Here is a 24660-nt window from a genome sequence, read left to right on the forward strand (position 1 = left end):
AAAGAAAGCATTACTTAAGACTTTTTTCAACTTAAACAAACCTTTCTGTCTACCATGTATTTCAAGATGCACTAAGATGAAGGATTTCTCTCTCTTTTTTGAAAAAAGAAAAAAAATTGTTGCATATGTAGTTTAAACAAAAGCACTACACAGGTGGTGGTGGTGAATAAGTAGTCCTACATTTTCGTTGAATATTTATGGCCCTAATTATGATCTTGCACAGGTATGTTTATTTAAAATTGGTATCAAACTTTAAACAAAAAATCCTTCCAGTCTTCTTTCTAATAACCTTGTGGTAGTTACTGAAAATTATTTTTTGTTTGTAGCCTTATTAGACCAGACCTTTGAAGTCCTGGAGTCCTGACTGTGTTTTAATCATGGTCATGTTTCTTTCAGTTTGTCTGGTAAAATTATTTTTGTATTCCTCTAGTTTTGGAGGAAATGTTGGAAGTGCCTGTTTTCAGGAACTGTAATGACTGATGAAAGATGCAAGCACCTTTCTACAGGTGAAGCACTAGATTATAATCCAAACATCTTAAAGCATTGACAATAGTTGTATGATAGTTTCATAATATTCACTACTTGGCATTCAGTATAATAAGCTATCTAACCCCTTGTAGCTATTTTTGAGTAAGCAAGGAATAACTGAGTTAAAGGTGTCCTAACATTTGTCAAATTATGAATGGATTACAAAATAGTTAAATACTCATAGTTGCATAGAGTGATCTCACCATAATTATAGGAATTGTGTAATATTATGTAAAAACAGCTCATCGCTTTTATACTGCATACATGTAAGCAGAGCCATAAAAGAATGCAACAACTAATTTCAGGCAGAAAATTTTCTGTTAATTATGTAAAAATTAAAGTCTTAACAGTAGTCCTTAACACATGGTGATGGGGAAAAGATTTTTTAAAAATTTGTTTGAATAGTGCTGTCCACCAAACATTTTCTTTATAATCCCCATTGAAATGAATGAGTGGCTTTCAAGGCCTCTTCTGCCATACACCTTCATTCCTATAGGATATGTTTGTTGAATGCTCAGATTGGACTGAGCCCCAGATTAGGTTTTTAAAACAGGTTAGTTTTTAAAAAGTGACGGTGAGATAGTAGTGATTTGGACTAGCTGGTTTGATTTTAATATCAAATTTGTAATTAAAGAAGGTGCATAACTGAATACCCAGAAAGGGTTGATTGGGATCGGCGAGAGAATGATGGTGTTCAGATATAGTATTATCGGCTTATTCTGTACTTGAGGCTTGTGTGCTGACCAAAAATTATTGGATAGAACATATTAAAAGTATTGGACATGCTGGCATATGTCTGTTGTTCATGTGATGCTTGTTCATGTGACTCCAGTTTTGAAAAAACAAAGAATTAAATTCTGGTTACTTAAATGTGTTGGTCATGTTATTGTCTTAAGAAAAAATAAAAATTGAAAACAGCAAGAAGTCCACTCCTTTCCATGGTATTGAGAAATATTTTAACAGCAAAATCAAAGCATTCTAACCTTTGCCAAGGTAACTATGTACTTCTAAAAGCAGTGTAATTTTTTCTTGTAGCTACTTGTGTTTTAAAAACCCTTACAAAAAAAGTAATTAAGGGTTTAGATTTTTTCTTTTGGCTTTGTAAAAAGACAAAGACTTCTTGCCTGAAGCTAAATAAATGGTACTGTTGTGAAATGCTATGTTTGGATAATGTCAAATATTGGTCAACTTTAGATTTTAACCTATTGCCAATAAAAACCATCAATATTTTAAAGTTCATGAGAAATGCTTTTCCTCCATTGAATTTGTTCGTGCCTGCCAAGCAATGACAGAAGTCTCAGTTTCCTTCTTTCCAGAACTTTTACAAATTGTATTAGTGCTCTGTATTTGGGCTAAGACCTGCTTAAATTACTTATGTTTTTTTCAAATTCTTCACAGATTGGGAAAGATTATAGTAGTAAGGCTAAAAATTAATTGAAATCATGACCTTGGAATATGAAAGTTTTTAAAACTTTGATATTTTAATAGTACAATATACACAAGTACATCCTTTGCATTACAACAGGGAATACAATACAACCAAATAGGAATTTTATGTCTGCGTACAGATTATGAGGCAGGTTGGCCAGCTATACTGCAGGGGTTTTTTTGCACCTTTTTGTGGCATATGCTCTATTTTGTGTCTTTAATCTGTGTATTAAATTGTAAAATTCTGGCTTGTTAGTAAATCAAAAAACTATGATTCAAGCTGTTAAAGGATTTGCTTTTTTTCCCATGAATTGTAGGACAGTGCTGTAACACTGGGTGTTGAATGGTCACATTTTTCCATGGAAATTTTGGGATAAAAAAAACAAAAGATATAACCTGCTGAGAAATAAATTGTAAATAACGACATGGGTATTATTTGGAATTACTTGGCTTCATTGGCTTTGGAAATGTACAGCATGCATCTGGAGAGCAGTGTCAGGCAGGGAGGATTCTCCTGTTGTGTTTTTATGAGCAAGGAATCAACTTGAAAATCGCTTTAAGAGTCAAAGGATTATACTGAAAATTAAACTTTACAAAAATGTATGGGAGTTCATGGTAGGTCGCTTTATTTCAAAGAAAAGGGCCCATTTTTTCTTTGTCTACTTTGCTTTTGTTGTTTGCTTTATTATAAATAATAAAGGAGGGTTATTGTTAAATTATTAGCAGCTGTGTTATATCTACCTTTTCAATTTTTGAGAGGCTTGAATTCATTTTGGACGATGAAGCACCAGGCAGATTTCTGTATTGCCTGTGAGGCAGTTACTTTTTAGACTACAAGCTATGTAGCAATCAGTATGGTAGTAGAAATTAGAATAAATTGAATGACAATTATCAGACAATGATTTGATTATTTCAAATACATAAAAAGACAATTAGAATCTCTCTCTCTCCCTTTCTCTCTGTATATAGTAAGTGTTAGTTTACATCTTGGAAGGCTTACTGTAAGGATCTATTTCATGAACTTTCCCCCCTCACATTCAAACCAGATAGTGTTAAAAGTTGTGGCTTGTTTGTGTGTGTTGTGCTGTTTATGGATATAATTTGTTGGCTTTTCAAAGGCTGCAGGACTTGAAAAGTGCTAGCATAATATATTGATGCTATGATAAATGCTCATGCTATGGGGCTGGGGGGGGGCGGAGAAAATGAGAGTGGTATGGTTGAGTTTTTAAAATCTGCTCAGTGTGGAGGGAAATATATTCTCGGTAGAGTTTGTATTTTAAGGAGAATTGTGTGTTAACCAGATTTTTAATTTTAAATATATGTGGAGATAGAAAAGTAAATCTCACTTGCTTTCTTTTGTATGAAAAAACAAACATATTAATGACATACAAAAATGTATTTCTAGAAATGTGCAGGAAAACTAAGAAGACTTACAAACTGAGCATGTATTTAATAGTAAACATCTGAGAACTGCAGTTCAGATTATTGTTCTAAACATTTTAAAAACAGTATTATTTTACAAACTGTTGGGGATTCCTTTTGAAGTTCTGAGTGTGTGTGTGAGAGAGGGAATCTCGCATGGCAAGTGCTTATAACCTATCACCATGTGCTGTCTGTTTTGGATGAACTGAGAGGAGAAAGTAAATTAAATAGATTGGAGTTCTGTGGCACAAAGTTGCCCGTGAGTCACGAAAGAGTTAACCCTGGGCTTGGACGCGTGCAGGATGGGAATTGTAGGCGGAAAGGATGCTGGGAGATGTCGTAAAACTCTTTGCAGCCGCTTCCTGTAATGGCCGATCGCAGGGACATAGCGGAGGGTGCCTTTCGTTTCTCTGGCAAAAACGCCGCGTTCAGTGATCGACGTGCAGCTGGGGGGCTGCCCCAAGTTATACGTGTCTGGGGATATGTTGTCATTGATTAAGTGGCAAAGGACGCTTTCAGAAGGAGCAGATTGCTTGGGGTGTCTCTGGTATTGGTGGAAATGTCATGATTCTGGTTGCTGACGGACTCTCGTGTTCTGTGCTTTTATTTTCCTGGAGGGAAACAAAAATCTGCAATGCTATTCACAGGTTTTTAAAATTTATATCTTGATTTAAATACTCAGCTAAGTTGCTTATATCACTTGCTAGGATCTGGGTGCACTGGCTAATCAGCTGAGGAGAATGGTGGGCCTTGTGTTTTGCCAAAGTAGTCGCATGGTTAAACCAGTTAAGAACATTCCTGTGTTTCAAAATGGTTTGTACGTATTTCATATACAGGAGAATGGAGTCTCCTTAGAGGTAGGTCTAAAAAACGCACACATACTAAGAAAATTGTGAGATTTTGGTTGAAATAGGTATTACAAAGATAGGCAGTATTGTGATTTGTATTTATGAAATAATTATTCTTCCAAGTTAATAGCCTTACAAATGTAAACACTGTTAAAGCTAAGGTTGGTTAGAGGCAAACATATATGATTTTTTGCATGTGAAGTGCATAGCGGAGCACTGAACCTAAAGGGTTATATTTAGAATTCCATTTGGGATGTGGTAAAACAGAATTTTGTATTCATTGGTGATTTGTGGCCTCTTCCTAACTATTTTAGTTTGGCATCAGTTATAGCAAAGCCCTCATAAGTGCCTATACCAACCAACCCTATTCCTATACAATTCCCTTTTCAGTCTCTTGTTGCTCTTACCTTATGTGTAATTTAGAACAGGAAAAAAAACCAGACTAAATGAAAAAAGGAGAGTGATGGAGCTAATGTTTGCAATAAAGCTTGACATCTAGATCTTAAAAACATGCAGTAAATTATTTTTGTTTTCATTGGATTTGTTTTGTGATATGTTTTAAGGTCAAGGCCTGAAAAGGAAACTGTATCCATTTATCTGTCAGTAGAGCTTAAACATAAAAAGGCGATTTAGCATCTGGTCAGCTATAATGTTCATACTGATTGTGTTCCATTGGAGAGCAGTAAGCCAACCCTGAAAGCCCTTTGATAGCTGAAGCCAGTTTCAAATGAGGGGGAATAAACATTTAAGACCTAACTCTGTCTGCTAAGTGTCTTTGGAGCATGATGTATTATGTTTGAAAAGGACCGGGCTAGCCTGTGAGTGTTATAAATAACTGGTGTTACTTTGTCAACTTAAAAATCCTAGAAGAAAACATTGATTTAGATTGAAACTAGGCTAGTCATGTTTAGCTGCACTGGAACTGATGGGACATGTCAGTCACAAATAACTCCAATTAACTTCAGTAGGACTGATTAAGTTAATCTGAATCTAGCCTGTAATATTTTAGACCATTAACTATGAGTGTTCATACAGGGAAATGTAAGGAAGTTGAGTAATTGTGAATCCTTCTTTGTCACCTGTTGTCATACAGATCAGAAACCAATGTGTTATTGTTCTGCATGAAATAATCATACCTATATGTTTAACGATTACTTATATTTATGAATCCAGTAGCCAGCTATTGAATCACAACCTCAGATTTTGCAAGCAAGAGCAGAACCACAACAAAAGAAGAGAAAATCAAAGGAAGAAATGTTCAGTGTTTGGTAGAACAGTAAAAAGTTAATTGCTTGATTCCCATTTCTGCTTTAGGTAATACTGTTTATACATACATTGCATTGGATCCAAAGACCTATGAATGGAAGGAAAATAGTTATTAGTGCTGTTTTGACAACCTTTGCACAAAAGCTCACACAGGTAAGTTATGTAACAATTCTTGTGCTCTGTTTGTGCAAGAGGTTACCCGATGACTTGCACAAGTAGGAGAACATTTTTGATTTAGTTCCATGCTTAGTTAAGTAACTTTATAAACAAAACAAATCTGAGGCAACTAACAATAAATATGAATTAACATGATTTGTTGTTCAAAAGTGAGTCAAATAGCCACATATTAGACAAATAATGGTCACAATAAAAATAGAGAAAACCAGAGAGCACAATAAAACAATCTGTGTAGAAGTACTCCTCAGCTTTAAAACGTGTTAATTAGAAGAGCTATAAAATTTGGACATAGAAAAATAATGTCAATCTGGTGCCTAAAGTTTAACAGAGTAGCACCAGGTGGACTACTCTGAGGAGTATATAAATGGGGAGATTCCACAGAAAAGGCCTGCTTCCCAGTTGCCATTTTTTCCCTTTCTGATAGCAGGAGTACTTTTGACTTAATCAAGAAATAAATGTCTGTAGGATCAGGTACTTGGTTCAGTAGCTTTCAGATACTTGGTTCACAAGCTGTAAAAAGTTACAAAAGTAACAGCATCATCAGGTTTCAGACAGTGGTTGGCTAACTAGATGTTCCTGGGAAGCCCACAAACAGGACTTCCACTTTGTTTCCTAGTACCTTGGCTCACGAACTTAATCTGTTCCAGGACTCTGGTCGTGACCCAAATTGGGTGTGAGCTAAGTTAAATTTCCCCATAAGGTTTAATATAAATAAGGTTAATCCTTTCTGTAACCATTTTTTAAATCAGAAAAATGTGAAGCAAAGTGACAACAACAAAAATCGCGGCCATCTCCCCCTCCCCACCCCAAGTACAAGCGCAGCCATCTCCCCGTCCCCCCCAGCATGACCAAAATCGCGCCCGTCATACCAGCGTGGGGTGGGGGGGAAGACGGGTGCAAACGGAGCACACTGGGGGAGGGAGAGACGGGCATGAATGGGGCGTGCTGGGGAGGGAGAGACATGCGCGAATGGGGCACGCTGGGTGAGGGAGAGATGGGCATGAACGGGGTGCGCTGGGGAGGGAGAGACTGATGCAATCTTGGCCATCTCCCCACTCGGGGGAAGATGGCCACTATTGTGCTGTTTGGGGGAGGTGAGATTGCACCCGTCTTTCCTGCAGCAGTGTGCCTGTGATCACGCACGTCTTTGCTGCACGAACACAACTGTGATTGTGGCCATCTCCCCACTTGCGGGTGTGGGGAGATGGCTGCGATCTTGTTCTCCACCCAATGCGGCGTTTGTGACCCATATCAAAATTTTCATGAAATTTTTGTTCGTGACCCGATTTGGTCATGAACAAAGGCGTTCGTGAGCTGAGGTACCACTGTATCTGGCATTCAGAGGCATGCTTTAGCAGTTTATGTTTCTGTGTAGTTGTCATGATCCCACAGTCCAGCAGTGACCCAGACATGGATTCAGAGGCTCAAGGACCAGTGCTGCCAGAAAAGGTGGATCTGGGCCTGACACCAAGGTCTCAAATACTCTTGAACCCTTGAACCCGAAGTGCCAGAGACCCCAGAGCCTAACTCCAGCACAAAGCCAGCACACCCTTCTCCAAGAACTCCATACTCCTTGGAGCTGATGTGCCAGTGCTAGCAGTGCACCTGGCTTGAGCTCTTAGAAAGGCAAAAGAGTAATTAAGATTCCCTTTTTGTGAGAAGGGGTCCCTGGAAGGGAGCCTCTCAACTAAAACATAAAGGTCTTCAGTCTGGGTTCTCTGGGATCTTGCCAGAACAAATTGCTTAGTAGGAGCTCTCCTGGGCACTGCAGTACCCAGCCTACCTTGCTTCCCTCTTTTGAGCCCCTGATCTGTTCAGAACACAATGCAACAGTAACTTTCAGGGGCAGCTCATGTACAGTGCATTGCAACAGTCTAGCCTGTGTATAGGAGTAGCTGAAGCTGGCACATTATCTTGACTTGGTCAGAAGCCTTGGGATTGAAGGCGTTTCATGCCGCATATTCCATCTGGGCATCTAAAAGGGCCAGATGTAACCACATCTCCAAAGTATGAACTTGATACCTATGGAAAAATATAGCCCCATCCATCAACAATGTCTCTCTGCTAAGATGAACCAGCTACTAATAGTATCGGCATCATCTGAATTGAGCATCAGTTTATTGGCTCTCATCCATTTTGTAACTGACCCCAAACATCTTTTCAGAGCATCTACCATTTCATTTTAGTTCACTAAAAATGAGAAATATGAGCTGTGCAGCATGTAAAACAACTGGTCCTTTTAGCTTAGCATTTACTGGAAACAGCAGGCAGCGTTTATTGGTCCTGCTATCCAAGATTATTTTGAGTGGAGAATTTAAATATAGATCCTTCACCTCAAATCACTAGGTGATCTTTCGTAGTGATTTCATTATTTATTATTTAATTTCTATTCTGCCCAATAGCTGATGGATGCTGTTTTGGCAGTTCACAACATCACATTAAAAATACAGTATAAAATACACCATATTTAAAGTTGATTTAAAAAGCTTACCATATAATATTTTAAACAGATACAAAAATTACAGTAACTTAAAGAAAAATCTTAGGACCGGTTTAGCAAATAACAAGTCCTAGTAAACTAATTGAGTGCCCTATAGTAGAGGATAGTATTTTGGGCTATCCTCTAAGACAGTAAGATTGGTGTCCGGGCAGGCCACCACTGAAAAGGTCCTTCTCTTTGTTGCCACCAATTCAGCCTCACTTGGAGGTTGGAGGCAGGCCCCAGAGATTGATTGTAGTATTTGGCTAGGTTGCAGTCAGGAGAAGCTTTCCATTAGGTATTGTGGTCCCAGTCTGTATAGGGATTTATAGATTAAAACCACTACCTGGAATTGGGTTTAAAACCATATAAGCAGCCAAAGAAATACTCAGACTGCTGATCCCTGCTATTGGTCTGGCTGCTGCATTTTGCATAATCTGCAGTTTAGTGCTTTTCACACTAAACTCCAGAAGGATACCATGGTTGATGGTATCAAAAGCTGCTGACAGGTCCAGGAAAGCCAAGAGGGTCACACTCTCCCTTCTCCCAGCATTGATCATCTTATAAAACCAAGCCTGAACCCTTACTGAAATGGAGCCAGATAATAAGTCCCAGCTTGGAGCTGGTTGGCCACCATCTTGCCCAGGAATGGGATGTTTGCAACCAGCCTGAAATTGTTGAGTTCTTCTGGGTCCAGGGAGGGTTTCTTCAGGAGCAGTCTCACCACCAGGTGGCCAGGAACCACTCCTCATAAAGAAGCATTAATCACCTCACTGGCCCAACCAGCAGTTCCTTCCCTGCTGGCTTTTATAAAGATTCACAAGGATCCTTTAGGTACATAGTTGCACAAACCTGTCCAAGCACCTCTATCTGTCTTATTGTTTAATAATAATTATCTCATGTATCTATTTCTATTTATTTGTATGTCAGTGTTAAATACTTTGGAAACAACTTTAAACCACAGTAAAGAACAATCTTACCTGATGCCATCCAAGTATGTAGACTACAACTTCATCAATCTGGTGTTCTGCAGGTGTGTTGGCTGGGTCATCCTGGGATACCTGGAGGTCACCAGGTTGGGAAGACTGGTACAAGGAAGTGGTTTTCCCAGCTTCCCTTGTGCAATTAATCTTTCAGGTAGGACCAGCATGTCTTACACCCATCTCAGAAATATGTTCCAGAAAGACTCCATGATCAGTGGTATCCAGACTTGCTTGTAAATTCAGAAAAATTAGGAGAGTCAAACTTCCTTTGCCTTTTTCTTACTGCACGCCTTTGGCCCTGCATGGGAAAGCAGTAACAGGAACAAGGAAGAGCAGCCCCTTTGATTTGTCCTGTTGTGTGGTGGTGGTGGGAATTGAACCCACATTATAGTCCTATTCAGAAGAACTGTCTACACATTGAATTAGTACTTGAGTTTGGCAGTGCCAACTAACTATATCTCTAAAGCCAGGTCTGATGGTGCTGTTGCTTAATGCCAGGTCAGTCCGCAATAAATCTGACCGAACACACTTAAGAGCTGATTATCAGGCCTATGCTGTGGTGGTGAGGGTGGCGAAAAAGAAATTCTTCTCCATTTCCATTGCCTCCTCAAAATGCCATCCGGCGGAGCTTTTTCAGGTGGTACAAGGGCTGGTCCATCCTGGCCCTAAGAAAGATCTGGTTCCACCCTCGAAGGCCCGCTGTGACAACTTTGCCAAGCATTTCAAGGAGAAAATCGCTCAGTTTCGTCATGAGCTAGACTCTACTAGTGATTCAGAGGCTTCTGGGGAGATACCAATGTCGCCGTCTGGTCCAAAATTAATGGATGAATTTCAGTTATTGCGGCCTGATGATGTGGACAAGGTGCTTGGTCAAGTATGTCCCACCACTTGCCTATTGGACCCTTGCCCATCTTGGTTAATAAACAACGCCAAGCACGGGATTGGGACCTGGATCTTGGAAGTGATTAATGCTTCTCTGAGGGAGGGTCGGGTACCTGCCCCTCTAAAGGAGGCGGTAGTCCAACCGGTCCTGAAGAAAGCGTCACTGGATCCAGAGATGGCCACTAATTATAGACCAGTGGCCAACATCCCATTTCTGGGCAAGGTGTTGGAGCGGGTGGTGGTGGGACAACTCCAAGAACTCTTGGATGAAACTGATTATCTGGACCCATTTCAGTCTGGCTTCAGACGCGGGTACGGTACTGAATCTGCCTTGGTCGCCCTGTACGATGACCTGTGCAGGGAGAAGGACAGGGGGAGTGCGCCCCTGTTGATTCTTCTGGACCTCTCAGCGGTTTTTGATACCATCGACCATGGTATCCTGGATAGGCTAGCGGGATTGGGGGTCGGAGGCACTGCTTTGCAGTGGTTCCACTCCTATCTCAATGGCCGATTCCAGAAGGTGGTGCTGGAGGACTATGGCTCTGCACCATGGCAGCTATGCCATGGAGTACCGCAGGGATCCACTTTGTCCCCTTTGCTGTTTAACGTCTACATGAAACCGCTGGGAGAGGTCATCAGGAGGTGTGGGCTGCGGAATCACCAGTATGCTGATGATACTCAGCTCTCCCTCTCGTTCTCCACCAATCCAGGTGAGGCAGTGGCTGTGCTGAACCGGTGCCTGGCCGAGGTAATGGGCTGGATGAGGGCCAATAAACTGAAGCTCAATCCAGACAAGACAGAGGTCCTGTTGGTTGGCGGATCGGGCTTCGGGGAAGGTGAATTGAACCTAGTCCTGAATGGGGTTGCACTCCCTCTTAGGGACAAGGTTCGCAGCTTGGGAGTGCTCCTCCACCCAGAGCTTTCACTGGAAGCTCAGGTGACAGCGGTGGTGAGGAGCGCTTTCGTTCAGTTTTGGCTGTTCCATCAGCTGCGTCCCTTCCTGGAGAACGACTGCCTGGCGACAGTGACACACGCATTGTTGACTTCCCGACTTGACTTCTGTAACGCGCTCTACAACCGGGAGCTGCCCTTGAAGATGCCCTATAACGTGGGGCTGCCCTTGAAGATGGTCCGGATACTTCAATTGGTGCAAACTAGAGCTGCCAGCTTGCTGACGGGGACTGGGCGTTATGTTTATATGACTGCAGTCCTCCGTCAGCTTCACTGGCTTCCCATTGAAGTCCGGGCCCAATTCAGGGTGTTGGTGATGACCTATAAAGCCCTAAACGGCTTGGGTCCTGGTTACCTGAAGGAGTGTTTACGTCCATATATGCCCGCCCGCCCCTTGAGATCAGTGGGAGAGGCCCTTCTCTGGGAACCCTCCGTGAAGGAAATTAGGAGGGTAAGTATTCAGAGGAGGGCTTTATCTGCGGTGGCACCCAATCTATGGAATGCGCTCCCCAGAGAGGTCCACCTGGTGCCGTCGTTATTTGTTTTTCGGCGCCAGGCAAAGATCTTTTTATTCAAACGTTATTTTAATTGTTAATATTATTTAATTGTTTTATTCTTTGGCCAGGGCAACTTAATTTATATTGTTTATAGGATTCTATTTATTTATGGTTGTGAGCCGCCCTGAGGCTTCGGCGAATGGGGTGGCATAGAAGTTCCCTAAATAAATAAAATAAAGTTGTGCATGCCAGCTTTTGCTACCCTCTGATGTCTGTATATGAATATGTATACAGCTATGGGAAGGGAGCCCTTGTATATACAGCTATATGTGTGAAGGCATCAATGCAATTTGGAACTTAAAACTGTGAGCATATTTATAATGTATAGATATGTTCATACATACAGCCATATATTCAAAACTTTTTCCCTACAGACCATTGCATTGTACATGCTAATGTTAGAGAGCAAAGGATACTGGTATGAGTATTAGGGAGGAGGCTTTTGTGGACTAACTCACCTTTATTCAATGCATGGAAATTTCTTCTGAACAGGGCAAGCGAATAGGCCATGATACAGTGAGAAAGCACAATGACGTTGAAAACTCTTAGTCCAAGGATACACCAAACCTGGAGCCTGCACTGACTGATGAGTAGAGGTGCAGTTCACTTCACCCTTGGGAATCATTTATGAATCTCTTATCAAATCTGTATCACTTGTTTGTACTGAGAAACAAGGATGGAGGGAAAGGCTGCTGCCCTTTATGTATATGAAAGGCCCATGTATTTACTTCAGAGAAAAACTGTTAAAATTCCTCTACTTTCTCTGTGATAGTCTACAAGTATGTTTTGCAACAAAAACTGATCATGTTATGGAAGGTTAAGCTCCATTATAGAGCTTTAAAAGATCCAGCAGGCTCTGCCCCCAAGTCTACTCAGATTAAGAATAGGTTGGATCCATACCTTTTGTAGTTGTAGTTGAAAAGGTTGCTTCCATCACTTCTGATCCATTCTTCTATCCCTCCTTCCATCCTGTCTGAAAGGGTTCTAATCCAGTGGAAGATTCCTTCTGGCAATACAGGGAAAGTGGTGATTTGTGACCATCCTCTTTCTTCCTGAAGCCTTTTACATATCCTTAGGTTGAGGCACTGGAGAAAGCATTGTGTTGCCAAGGAACGGGAGAAATTCGCAAAACAAAACAGCTGTTGCTTTCTTTTACCTAGGTTTTACCTCTATCCTTATTTCTAACTTTCCTGTTCTCTCCTTTTCTACAGAAGTGCTTCATAAGAACCATGACACTAAGGAAACTTAAGTGTAAGTAGCTTTTTCCTTAGTATTATGCTTCCCTCTACTTGTAGAGTAGCATATTTTGCCACACCCAAAATATGAGCAATGGAACCATATGCATGGTTACTGAAGTCTCATTGAGTTCAATGGGACTTACTCCCAGGTAAGTGGATTTCGGACTAAGTGAGCAAAAACTTGCCAAGATGATGGATGACAAGATGCTGCATTATGGGTGAGCAGGGAAGTCTGGCCTTCAGCCTAGAACATACATCAGAATACTCAGTGTGGACCCGAAAAGGACCAACAAAATAAAACACATTTACCTCAAAGACTCACTGATCTCAGTGGTACTTTTTACACAGCTTACTCTGAAGTAAATATTGTGGGATCTCAGGCTGCATAAACAAGTTTAACAGACTTCTTGGCAAGATAGCTGGCTTTTGTTTGAATTCTAAGGAAAAATACAGTCAGACTCTTCAGTACACAGAAATAACCCTGGTCATGACTATATACAGGAAAGTTTATAATATGAAAATGTAGTTCTGTTTATTCTTGTTACTGTACTTTGTCTTTTCAATAAAAGGTTGACAATATATTGCTTGAATCAGTATTTCTTAAACTCATGCAAGACTGACAACCTCAATATTAAAGTCTTGCCTTATTCAGCCTTGCCAGCTCAGTTCCTCGAATTCACAAGAAAAATCTCAGCTTGCCTAAGTAACTAATGTAGAACACAGGTTGGCAACTTGTTCTCCATGTGTTTTTCTCCAATTAGGCAGAAAAAGGCTTAACATGAGGGCAAACTGAGGAGCAAGTCCAAAGCACGTCACTAAACAAGAATGAAGAGTACAGGGTTAAGGTTAACAGTCAGGGAGAAGAGTTCCAAGAGAAGGACCTGAGGCCAAGCCATAGTCAAAGCACACATAAAACAGTCCAATACAAACACTGCCAAAACCTGAGCAAACCCCAGAGTCCAGGGATTAGACAAACAGAGGATCAACCACAAAGTAATAAAATAAAAAGCACTAGGGCTGGTAGAACAGCGGTGTTCCAGTAGAGGTTAGACTGGAACTGTGGGCTTTTGTAGCCTGAGCTCCTAAATCCCCACCCAGGGCTCAGCTGTGGTTCAAGCCTGCTGGCAAAAGTCTTATTCATAAGAAGAACCTTGCTTGAAGGGAGCTTTTATTCATGGAAGCCCTCCTTTGTAAGTGAACACTCCACACAGAGATACTTTGGGTCAGTTTCTTGAGTAAGAGTGCTCTTGAGGGCTCAGGTGGGTTATATTGCCAAATCTTAAACTGTGACTTGGTTCATATGAGATGACAAGCAACCTCTGTCATGTGGTCCAAAAGTAGTCATGGTGACCTATCATTGTGCCTCATTGTGTTCATTCACCATGGTATGTCTGTCACAACGATCTGTTCTTCGTCGTGGCCTCTGCATCACATATATGGGTGCTGCACCTGCGCAGTGCTTGTAGCCAGGAAGATTTAAAAGCTTAATGGTTTTGGCAGGAACTCTGTGCCCCTCCCCCTCATAGCATAAGAGGGCGGAGTGCCCGCCATTTTTCCAGTCCTCCTGCTACTGTCGTTCGCTGTGCCTCGAGCCTTTCATCTCTCAGTTTGTAGATATATTGTGTATCTTGATCCCCTTTGAACCGTTGCTCTCTGTTCTCTTACCTTTCTTGTTAAGATTTCCAAGTTATTGATCCCTCCCTGTTAGAAGTTTTTCTTCACATCCCCCCTTTTTACCCTCTTCAACCCCCCAAAAAAGTTTATTCTCTTCTTATTTTTCTCATCTTCGCTATCTTCTCCTTTTCAATCTCGATGGCTCAGCGTGTGGCTTTCCACACGTGTTCTAAGTCGGCCAAGATGTCCCCCACTGATTCGCACAACCTGTGCCTACTTTGCCTCAGAGAAGATCACTGGACGGATAAGTGCAGCCATTGCCAGGCCTTCACCAAGCAGGCGTGAAAAAACCAGGAGAACTGCCTGCGCAGGCTTCTCTGGAACCAGGCCTTGGTCGCATCTGATCAGCTGGCGGCCCAATCCACTGTGCAGCCCTCCTGTTCGGCTACCCCTTCGCCCCACCCATCGGCTGATGGTGCTACTCTGCCAGAGGGCAAACGCTCCTCTAAGTCTCCTCACAAACAAAAGGAGAAGAGGAAGCACAGCGGATCTGACAAGTCCTTGGGCCATAAGAAGCCTAAGAAGGACAGGGCAGACAAGACGGCTCACAAGACCAAGAAGGCTGATCAGCCCCGTCTCCGTGATTTGGGATTGTCTGCCCTGTTAGCCCCGACGGCTGCTTTGGTACCAACACCAACTGGACTGGCTCTCTTCAACTGGCAATGCAGGTGACCCTGCCAGGGTCCCCGCAACGTGTCACTCTTTCCATCTTGTCCTCGCCAGAACATCAGGAGACAGCCATACTGGGATCGATTTCCGACAGAGAGGTCCAGGACTCTCCACAGATGACTTCTCCAATGGCACGCTCGCCTACACCGCAGCCTTCGCCTGAGGCTTCCCCGAGGGCCCTGCCTCAGCAAGTGTGGTACCAGCAGCGTGCGTTTTTCTGTCCCTCCGGAGAATGGGTGCAAGCGCCTCATGGATCTGCCCATTGCAAGGGATGCTCCATCAATGTCTGCAGCAGTTCAGACCAGGCGCCTTTCCTCGCCGGCTGACTCCTCCAGTCCTCCGCTCCATTATGATTCCGGGTTGGATGATTTGGATGTAGCATCCACCTCACCAGACGTGGTGCTCACTACATAGGGTCCCAGCACACCCGAGGAGTCATATTTGATGTTTGGGGAACTGATGGCGAGAGTGGCTAGGTCACTGGAGATCGAAGCCCAGCACTGCTTCAATCCCAGTACCGATAAGTTCGATAACATCGTGAAGAGAGAACAATCTGCCGCCTCCATTCTGCCACTCATCACAGCTCTCCGTCAGGCAGTGATGGAACCATGAAACTTTTCCAACCAGCCACAGCCAACTTCGTGGTGATACAAATCTATGTATTGAGTTCAAGAACAGGACATTCCATTTCTCCTGCATCACCCAAGGCTGAACTCGATTGTTGTGGAGTCGTCCCAGGGTCATGAGTCGAGAGAGCACACCACTCCTCATGAAAAGGAAGGGCGAAAGATTGACATGATGGCCCGCCGTATTTACGCTGCCACAGGTCTCAGGCCTGGATCTCCAATTATGAGGCAACACTGGCTTGCTTCCAGTATTTTCTCATGCAAAAACTGGAGAATATTACAGCGGCACTCCCGGAGCAACAGAGGGACCTGGCTCACATCTTCACCAAGGGGGCGCCGCAGGTGGCGATTCAACAGCTCTCTACAGCAAGACATCATGTTGATTGCGACTCAAGGGCCCTCATCAGTGCTGTAGCTCTCTGTCGCCATGCCTGGCTCCAGAACTGCAATTTTCCGGATGAGACCAAGTGCTGCATAGAGAACATGCCCTTCAACAGTTCGGGGCTGTTCAATGCCAGGATGGGCCACAAACTCAAGACCATCCATGAATCCTGTGTGACAGCTCAGCATATGGAAGTACCCAACCAAACCAGACGTAAGTGGTCTTGGTCCCATCCCTCCTACCGATAGCAACCATACATGCAGTTCTCTGGCTGGCAGCAGTTTCAGCCTCATCAGCAGCGCCGAAAACAACCAGCGCAGTGCTATCAGCAGAGCCGTCGCCGTCCGGATTCTGATAAGCGTCAGCGTTGATGAGCTGAGCGAACATTTTCTCCTCTACTGAACCCACCCTCCCCTCTTCCTTTTGGGGATCAACTGCAAAGTCGACTCCCCATTTGGGAGTCCATCACATCTGATGGTTCTATCCATCATGGAGCATGGATATAAAATCGAGTTTGATACTGTACCCCCATTGGGACTGATCCAATATACGTCTCTGTCATTGGTTCTCAAAGACTAAGTTCAACAACTTCTTCGTAAGGGAGCGATTCAACAACTCTCATGCTCCGAGGGGTTACATGGTTTCTACTTGAGGTATTTTACTGTTCCAAAACGTGATGGTGGTCTTCACCTGATATTGGACTTATGTGGCATCAACAGGTTTATCAAAACTTAAGAAATTTTGGATGACCGCCCTTCAAAATATCCTACTGTTGCTCAGGAGAGAGGATTGGTTTGCTTCCTTGGACTTAAAGAATGCTTATTTCCATATTAGCATCCACCCATCTCACAGGCAGCAGCTTCAGTTTATGGTCGGTTCCAACATGTTTGAATAGAACATTTTACCATTCGGACTGGCTACTGCTCCATGGGTCTTCACCAAATGCATGGCCCTGTTGTGTGCACACCTCCAGCTTTAGGGAATTACCTTGACAACTGGTTGATCGTCTCCTCGTCTAGAGGCCTTCGATCATTGATTTGGATGACATGCACCCTCTTAGATGATTTGGGACTATGTATTAATTACAAAAAATCGTGCCTTGTTCCTTCACAGATCATCGATTTCATCGAAGCCTGTCTCAATTCCACGACTGCGAGAGCCTTCCTTCCTCAAGAATGACAAGAGAATCTTCGTGCACCCATTCGTCGAATCCACATGGACAGAACTGTTTGAGCACTGTCGATACAGAAGCTCCTCGGACACATGGCTTCCACGGTCTCCATGGTCCCATACTCCAGACTATGGATGAGGCCCCTCCAACTTTGGTTCAGTGACCTTTTCCAACCACAGTGAGATTCACCACACTGGCCTCTTCATCTCCCAGTCTCCGTTCTCCAGACCCTGTCATGGTGGAATATACAGAGCAATCTGTCTGTCGGGATTCTGTTCTGCCCACCTCATCCAGCACTGACTCTGTTCTCCGATGCCTCCCTCACGGGTTGGGGAACTCTGTGTGCCGGTCTTCGCACTCAGGGCACTTGGGACAACCACGAGGCTGCCAGACACATCAACTACCTAGAGCTGCTGGCGATCTTGAAAGCCCTTCGATCATTCAAGAATACGCTTTGGGGCCAAGTTAATCAAGTGGCCTCCAACAACATTGTGACTGTGTTTTATATCAACAAACAGGGTGGAACGAAGTCTGCCTCCCTGGCTCATCTAGCGATGAGACTGTGGGACTGGTGCATTTCGAGGGAAATCACTCTCCTCTCCGTTCATCTAGCCAGTACCAACAACGAGGAGCAGACGCCCTCAGCAGACAGATGTTGACGACCCACGAATGGGAGTTGGATTGTCAGGTCTATCATCACCTTTTTCAGACTTGGGGCCCTCCAGACATAGACCTAATTGCCACTCACGCGAATACAGTCTGCAAAGCTTATTGCTCCCGAGCGGGTATCGGTCCTGGTTCGAGGGGGACGCTGTGATGATTCCATGGACGAACACATTCTTTTATGCATTCCCTCCGATACCGCTCATTACGAGAAGTCTCGCCAAGATCACCCTCAACGAGGCTCGGGGAATTCTCGTCACTCCCTGGTGGCCTTCCCAACCCTGGTTTCGTACCGTTCCCCATCTGTCAGACAACACCTTTCAGCGACTGCCTCTCATACCTCATCTCATAACTCAACAGAATGGGGCAATATGCCACCTGGACCTTCATTTGCTCAATCTGACAGCCTGGCTCATTCGATAGGTCACACTACTCCCTTGGTACCAATGGCACTGTCGGTCTGCCAACCCGGACACCAACCCGGCAGTGTCCGGACACAGCTGTTCATCCTTCCTCGATACTGACGAATTCTCCATCAGACTCGAGTGCTCTACATCCTGATATTCAATTCATTCTCTGGTCTGCACGAAGACCTGCGACTCATCACTCATATGTGGCTAAATGGAAACGTTTTACATCTTTTGCCGAGACCAACCACTTTGTTGTTCATTCGGCTTCTACTGAGAATGTTCTTCAATTTCTATTTTCCTTACACCAGACTGGACTCAAACCTTCATCCATTAAAGTTTACATTGCCCCGATCTCTCACTATCGTGGTCAGGTGGCCAGCCCATCAGTATTCTCTATTGTCCTTATTTGTCGATTCCTTCAAGGCTTACAGAATCTTCAGCCACTGGTCAGATCAATTGTTCTGATGTGGAGCCTCTCTGTTGTCCTTCAAGTGCTCACCAAACCTCCTTTTGAGCCCTTGGCGACTACCGACTTAGGTCTTTTGTCATGGAAAACTGCCTTCCTTGTTGCTATCACATCAGCTAGAAGGGCCAGTGAACTCTGCGTGCTCTGTTTAGACCCTCCTTATCTCAATTTTCACAAGGAGAAGGTTGCTCTGCGTACTGATCCAGCGTTCCTTCCGAAGGTCATGTCACACTTCCATGTCAGGACATTGTTTTACCAGCCTTTTTTCCTACTCCGTCTATGCCCGTGGAGCGCTCGTCCCTTGACGTTCGTCAATGGCTCGCCTTTTACAGGTCTCATACAGAATCTTTTCACAATACCAGATGTCTTTTCATCAGGTATTCTGCACATGACAAAGGGTCCCCCATTAGGTCCCAAAGACTCTTGAAGTGGATTGTTCAGACCATTGAACTGGCCCATCAACTTTATAAACTAGACATACCTGTCATGCCGAGGCCATTCCAGGAGGGCTGTTGCGGCTTTCTCCACTGGCATTCCACTTCATGACATTTGCAAGGCGGCCACTTGGACCACCCCTTGCACATTTGCCAGACATTACTGCTTTGATGTACATGCCAGACAGGATTGCTCCTTTGGTCACGCAGTCCTTTCTTCTGTTCTTCTGTCCTTTCTTCTGATGACACAGTCCCACCTCCGGGCCTGGTAAGCTTGCTAATCACCCATAAGTGTGACGCACAGAGGCCACGACGAAGAAAGACAGGTTGCTCACCTGTAACTGTTGTTCTTTGAGTGGCCATCTGTGCATTCACACAACCCACCCACCGGTCCCACTTGGTGTCGGTGACTGGGTTTCTGTGGTACCGTGTTTCGCTTGGTTACAGATCCATAGGGTATATCTTCATGTGCATATATACTTACCTTCAGTGTCTTAAACACTTGATGTGTAATACTTTTCGCTTCCGCTTGGGGGCGAACGGTCGGTCTTCAGTAGACTGGGAAAATGGCAGGCACTCCGCCCTTTTATACCATGGGGGGAGGGGTGCAGAGTTCCCACCAAAACCATTAAGCTTTTAAAACTTCCTGGCTACAGACTTTGCGCAGCCGCAGCACCCATATGTGTGATGCACAGATGGCCACTCGAAGAGCGACAGTTACAGGTGAGCACAGTAGGTTCCTCCCTACTGTGATTGCTGGCTGCATCACTAGCTCTTGTGAGGTGATAGCCAGACAGCATGGTTGATAGCTCCAAGAGATCTCTTAGGCAGGAGGCAGGCCTGTGATTGCCTTGCTGGGGTGTTCTGTTCTCATCGCACTGCTGTGGAGCCGGTGCCACATCCCCACCTCCTACCTGAGATCAATTCAGGCAAATGCTGGCACTCCCACTTTCTTTTCCAGATCTGATCAGATCTGCTCTCCTTCCCATTGCGCTTCAGGGTGTGAGCGCTGTTCCTGCTGCAGGAACTTTCTCACATTTGTGATAAACTGAAATGAGGTCACAGTCATGGCTGTCAAATAGAGGAGGAGTTCTCTTCGTGGTGCTCCCTACTGTTCCACAAGAAAATATGAGAGGGAAATTGGGTGGGTGGTGGGGCGAGGGAGCAACTGTTCATTTGTTGGGCTCATTGTGGGTGCTTGGCACTTAACAGAAATCCATTGCAGTGATTTGGACCTCACTGATTCCAAGTAGAACTTTTCACCCCTCGATTCATTGTGTTTCCACATGTACCTAAATTACATTTTTTCAAGCAATAACACACAGTGCTAGAAATAACACTGGGGAGAAGTGTCTCTTAATTTAGGAAAGGTATGTGTGGGGAAGCACAGAATGTGAACAAAATTATAACACAAGTGAAGGAAAGTGCTTTCCTTTCAGAAAGCTAATTAATACATCCAAAGTCTGCCATAATTGAAACATGGGAGCACCTTCAAATTTGCATTTCACTTTCAAATGCTTCTGTTATAATTTGCTGTATATATTATATACAATATAAACAGTGTATAATATTACACTGTTTTTAGACTTGTATACCTGCCAACAGGTAGGGTGATTTGCTGTGTTGCAATTATCTAGACTCTTGATTTTATTTGAGATTAGTATTACTAAACTGGTATAAGTATATAAGTTATACAATGCTTGAGATCAGAATGAACTTGTTTCATTACATACTATCCTGGGAATGGCTTGCATAATTCTTGTACAGGCAGAGATGATTCCTGAGGGGGAGGCAGTGTGCTTCTTTCAGCACGTATTCATTAATTCAGTAGGCCTACAGTTTGTTTGGTTGCTTAATAGTTCCATCAGATATGAAACTGGAAGAAGTTTTTAAAACTTTTAAAACTAAACTAGTTTTGAGCTAGAAAAGATAGTACAAATTTGGAAAAGTGCAGAAAAGAGCAACCAAAATGATAAAGGAGTGGAACCACTTCCCTGTGAGAAAAGATTTTAATATCTGGGACTGTTTAACCTAGAAAAAATGTGGCTACAGGGAGACATGATGGGATGTACAAAATTATACAAGCTGTGGAGTAAATGCATAGAGAGGTATTATTCTCTCTCTCTCTCTCTCTCTCTCTCTCCTATTATTAGAACCCAATGCTGTCATCCCATGAAGCTGAAGGATGCTAAATTCAGGAAAAGGAGAGAGAAAAGGAATTACTTCCTGGCACAGCACTTAGTAAAACTATGGAACTCAGTTCCACAAGATGTAGTGATATGCACAAATTCGAATGACTTTAAAAGAATATTAGACATTTTCATGGTGAAAATGGCTGTCAGTGCCTAGAAGTCCTTATACCTGTATCTCACCTCCCAGAACAGAGGCAATGTGCCAGTGTCCACTGTTTGCTGGGCAACATAAGCGGAGGGTGGGCCCCCTACAGGCAGCTGGTAGGCCACCCTGTGAACAGCATGCTGGACTGCCTAGTTCTTTGGCTCTTCATAGAACAGTATTCCTCTCCAAACAAGCACAAACCACAAGCATTGTAATACTAGTAAAACGGTACTCTTCCCATTAACAAAATCTGAGCTGTTTAAATCAACACATGGGCACTGTTTTTTCACAAAAAATCAGAACTGTTATAGTCACATATTGTTAAGTTGGTGGCAATAAGGAGTGGACTTGATAGCAAGGCCTGGAAGTTTATCCATCTGTTCTAAATAAGTTGCTGCAAGAACAGCTCCTTGCATGATGATTATTCACAATTGCATAATCCATGCAGTACTTGTAGTACTGATTCCCTGCTTATATGATTGCTAAACCGATACACATTTGGCTTGCCGTGCAACAGCAGCCCAGCCCTGGCAGGACAAATGGAAGGAATCACGATCATATGCACATAAGGAATGAAGGACTGCTGACTGCCTTTCTGTTGGCTTCCAGTGACTGCTTATGCTTCCTTCTCTTCCCTCTCCTCACACATGGAAAGTACTAGTAAGAGCAGTAAACAGTGATATCAGATGCAGAAAGACAGCTAGAATCCTTTCCTTTTGTGTTTTTGTGTGCATGTATGTGTGCACACAATCCTTTCTGGTTTTCCCTGTCAGTAGGTAAGGGAATTCAGAACAGTCAAAAATGCACTGTTCTAACATAGTGAGTGTGATAGAGCACCTGGCTAATAAATCAATATGTTCTTTTCAACTCCCATTTCTCCTGAATATTTAGCATTAGGTTCCTGTTCTCTACCTTGATCGTTTCTCTTTTCACTTCTGTATCTGTCTTTTCCTTCCACCTCTAGTGGAAGGTGTTGCAAGAGTAAACAAAAATAAGTAATGGAAAGACCACATATTTAGCAGAACATGGTCTCAGATATTATTGTGCAGGTCATTTCTGTGTATTGGATAAGATCATCATTGGAGGGTCTTTTCCAAGAGCCCCCTCTAAAAGATGTAAGAAGCATGGCTACAAGGGGAAGTGCCTTTTCAGCTGAGGCACCTCATTTATGGATCCAGCTCCCTGACTCTATTCTTTTCAGCACCAGGAAAAAACCCTTTTTATTTTCTCCAAATTCCATAACTAAGTGTTATATAGTATTTTATATTGGATTGCTGGTTGCCCTTGGCTTGCTTAGTTGTGAATGCATGTTATGGATTATGTGTGGGTTCTGTTGGGGTTAAATGTTGTGTTTGGCTTGTTTGTACATTTCTTGGTTAGGATGATGGGTTTTGTAGTTTTAATTTATTGTAAACCATTTCAGAGAGATGATTGGCTGAGGAATAGTATATAAATATCCTAAATAAATATTTTGATATTTTATTTGATATTGCACTTTGTTGATATTTGATATCAACACTTTGATATTGCACTTATCCTTTGTTTACTACAAAGGATAAGATGTGTCCTTAAAATCTAGCTGCTAGAAATGTGAAATACAATATGGTATTATCTAGTAGTGCTTCGCAAACAATTGGCTACATAGCCACAGATTAAAATTTAGCCCCTACAATGTCATTCATATTACTTTTCCTTTGAAAGGAAATTTTTAAAAAGTGCAGATTAAAAAATGGGACCCAAACATGAAAGAAATCAAGTTTAGTTTCTTTCATTGAGAGCAACAATATCAAAGCTGCAATATCTTTGTATTTATACTGGCAGTAAATTCAGTAAATTCTGTGTTTCCTATTTTTTCAAAGGCTATGTATTCTGTTCTTTGCTAAACTGTACCCTTTTGATTATCTCTAATATACATGTATATATTATGTTGGCTACTTGAATTGAATTCATGTGTCTTGACATGTTATTTTTTGCTGCTTATTGATGTTTCCAAATGTTTGTTATGTTCCTGATGTTTGTTATGTTCAATAAATCATAAAACATGTACAATACAGTCACATTTCTTGTATTCATCCAGGTTCATTGTTCTGGTATTTAGAGACCATTTGTATAAGCAGTGAAGAGCTCGGAATACACTGACAATCCATGAAATGATCCCATGATTCAACTGGAATGCTAAAGGTGTAGGATGATCACCTGGTAGGCTTCAAAAAGTATTTATGGAGCAGCATTGCATTCCCATTACTGACAGGGTAGTTGCACAACATGGTAATCCACTCTGAAATGAACCTGTAGTGGCTTGTTTAAAGAGCTATTCACGGTGCGCCCAGAGGGTACCGTCAATCTTTTAGCTGGTGTCTCAGTGTCATGGCAGAGCCTCCAACTTTTTGCTCCAGTTAGCATCCCTTTAATTCACTGCCATTTTGTTTTGTTTTATAGAATGTGAAATATGTACAATTTAGTTTGCATTATTTTCTGGCCCCAGAAATGTGTGCAAATATCTTTTTAAAAAGAATACTTTGGGAGGTGTACAAATGTGCACTTACAACTATTTTAAAGAGGGCATTGCCAAACTGGAGGATGTCCAAAGGAGGGCAGCTAGGATTCTGAGATCTCTCAGATTCTTGAAGTCTCTCTAACTATGATAGCAATGAGTTAAATTTATTATGTAATAAGCTTTTATGGACACTGCCCATTTGTCAGGAAACAGCATCCCACAGAGAACACTCCTCAGATATCTTAAAGTTCTTTAAAAGATCCTGTAGGCTCGTTCCTTGATACTCCAGTGGCAGGACTAGATTCAGTGCACTCACAAAACACAACAAGCAACTCTCTGTGGGTGTCATGGTTTGTGGTTTTTTACATGATCTACCTGAGATCATGATCAAGTGATTTCTACATGCACTGAATGTATATAAGCCTCCAAATTCAGAGGCTTATGTGGATTGAACACAAAGGGCATTGGATTGTGCAAAAGAAAGCTCAGCAACTCACTAGCCTTGCCTGAGGGCCTCCCAAGAAATGACTGAGTGGCAGATGATTTTTTTTCCTTATGGCCACACTTGTGCT

The 24660-nt window shown here is 42.8% G+C and overlaps 1 long non-coding RNA gene across 6 annotated transcripts; it reads left to right on the plus strand.

Moving 5' to 3' along the window:
* Nucleotides 1-3550: 3550 nt before the first annotated feature.
* Nucleotides 3551-13340, plus strand: LOC123026707. 6 transcript variants are annotated; one of them, XR_006415363.1, is made up of 4 exons: nucleotides 3551-4025; nucleotides 5541-5645; nucleotides 9079-9285; nucleotides 12733-13340. It is a non-coding gene; the product is annotated as an uncharacterized LOC123026707 (long non-coding RNA). The 6 variants fall into 6 exon arrangements; XR_006415365.1 differs by having other exon boundaries at nucleotides 9182-9285; XR_006415361.1 differs by having other exon boundaries at nucleotides 3551-5645.
* Nucleotides 13341-24660: the final 11320 nt, after the last annotated feature.

This window comes from Varanus komodoensis, unplaced genomic scaffold (assembly GCF_004798865.1).
Source record: "Varanus komodoensis strain SLA01 unplaced genomic scaffold, ASM479886v1 scaffold3, whole genome shotgun sequence".
NCBI classification, from domain to species: Eukaryota; Metazoa; Chordata; class Lepidosauria; order Squamata; family Varanidae; genus Varanus; species Varanus komodoensis.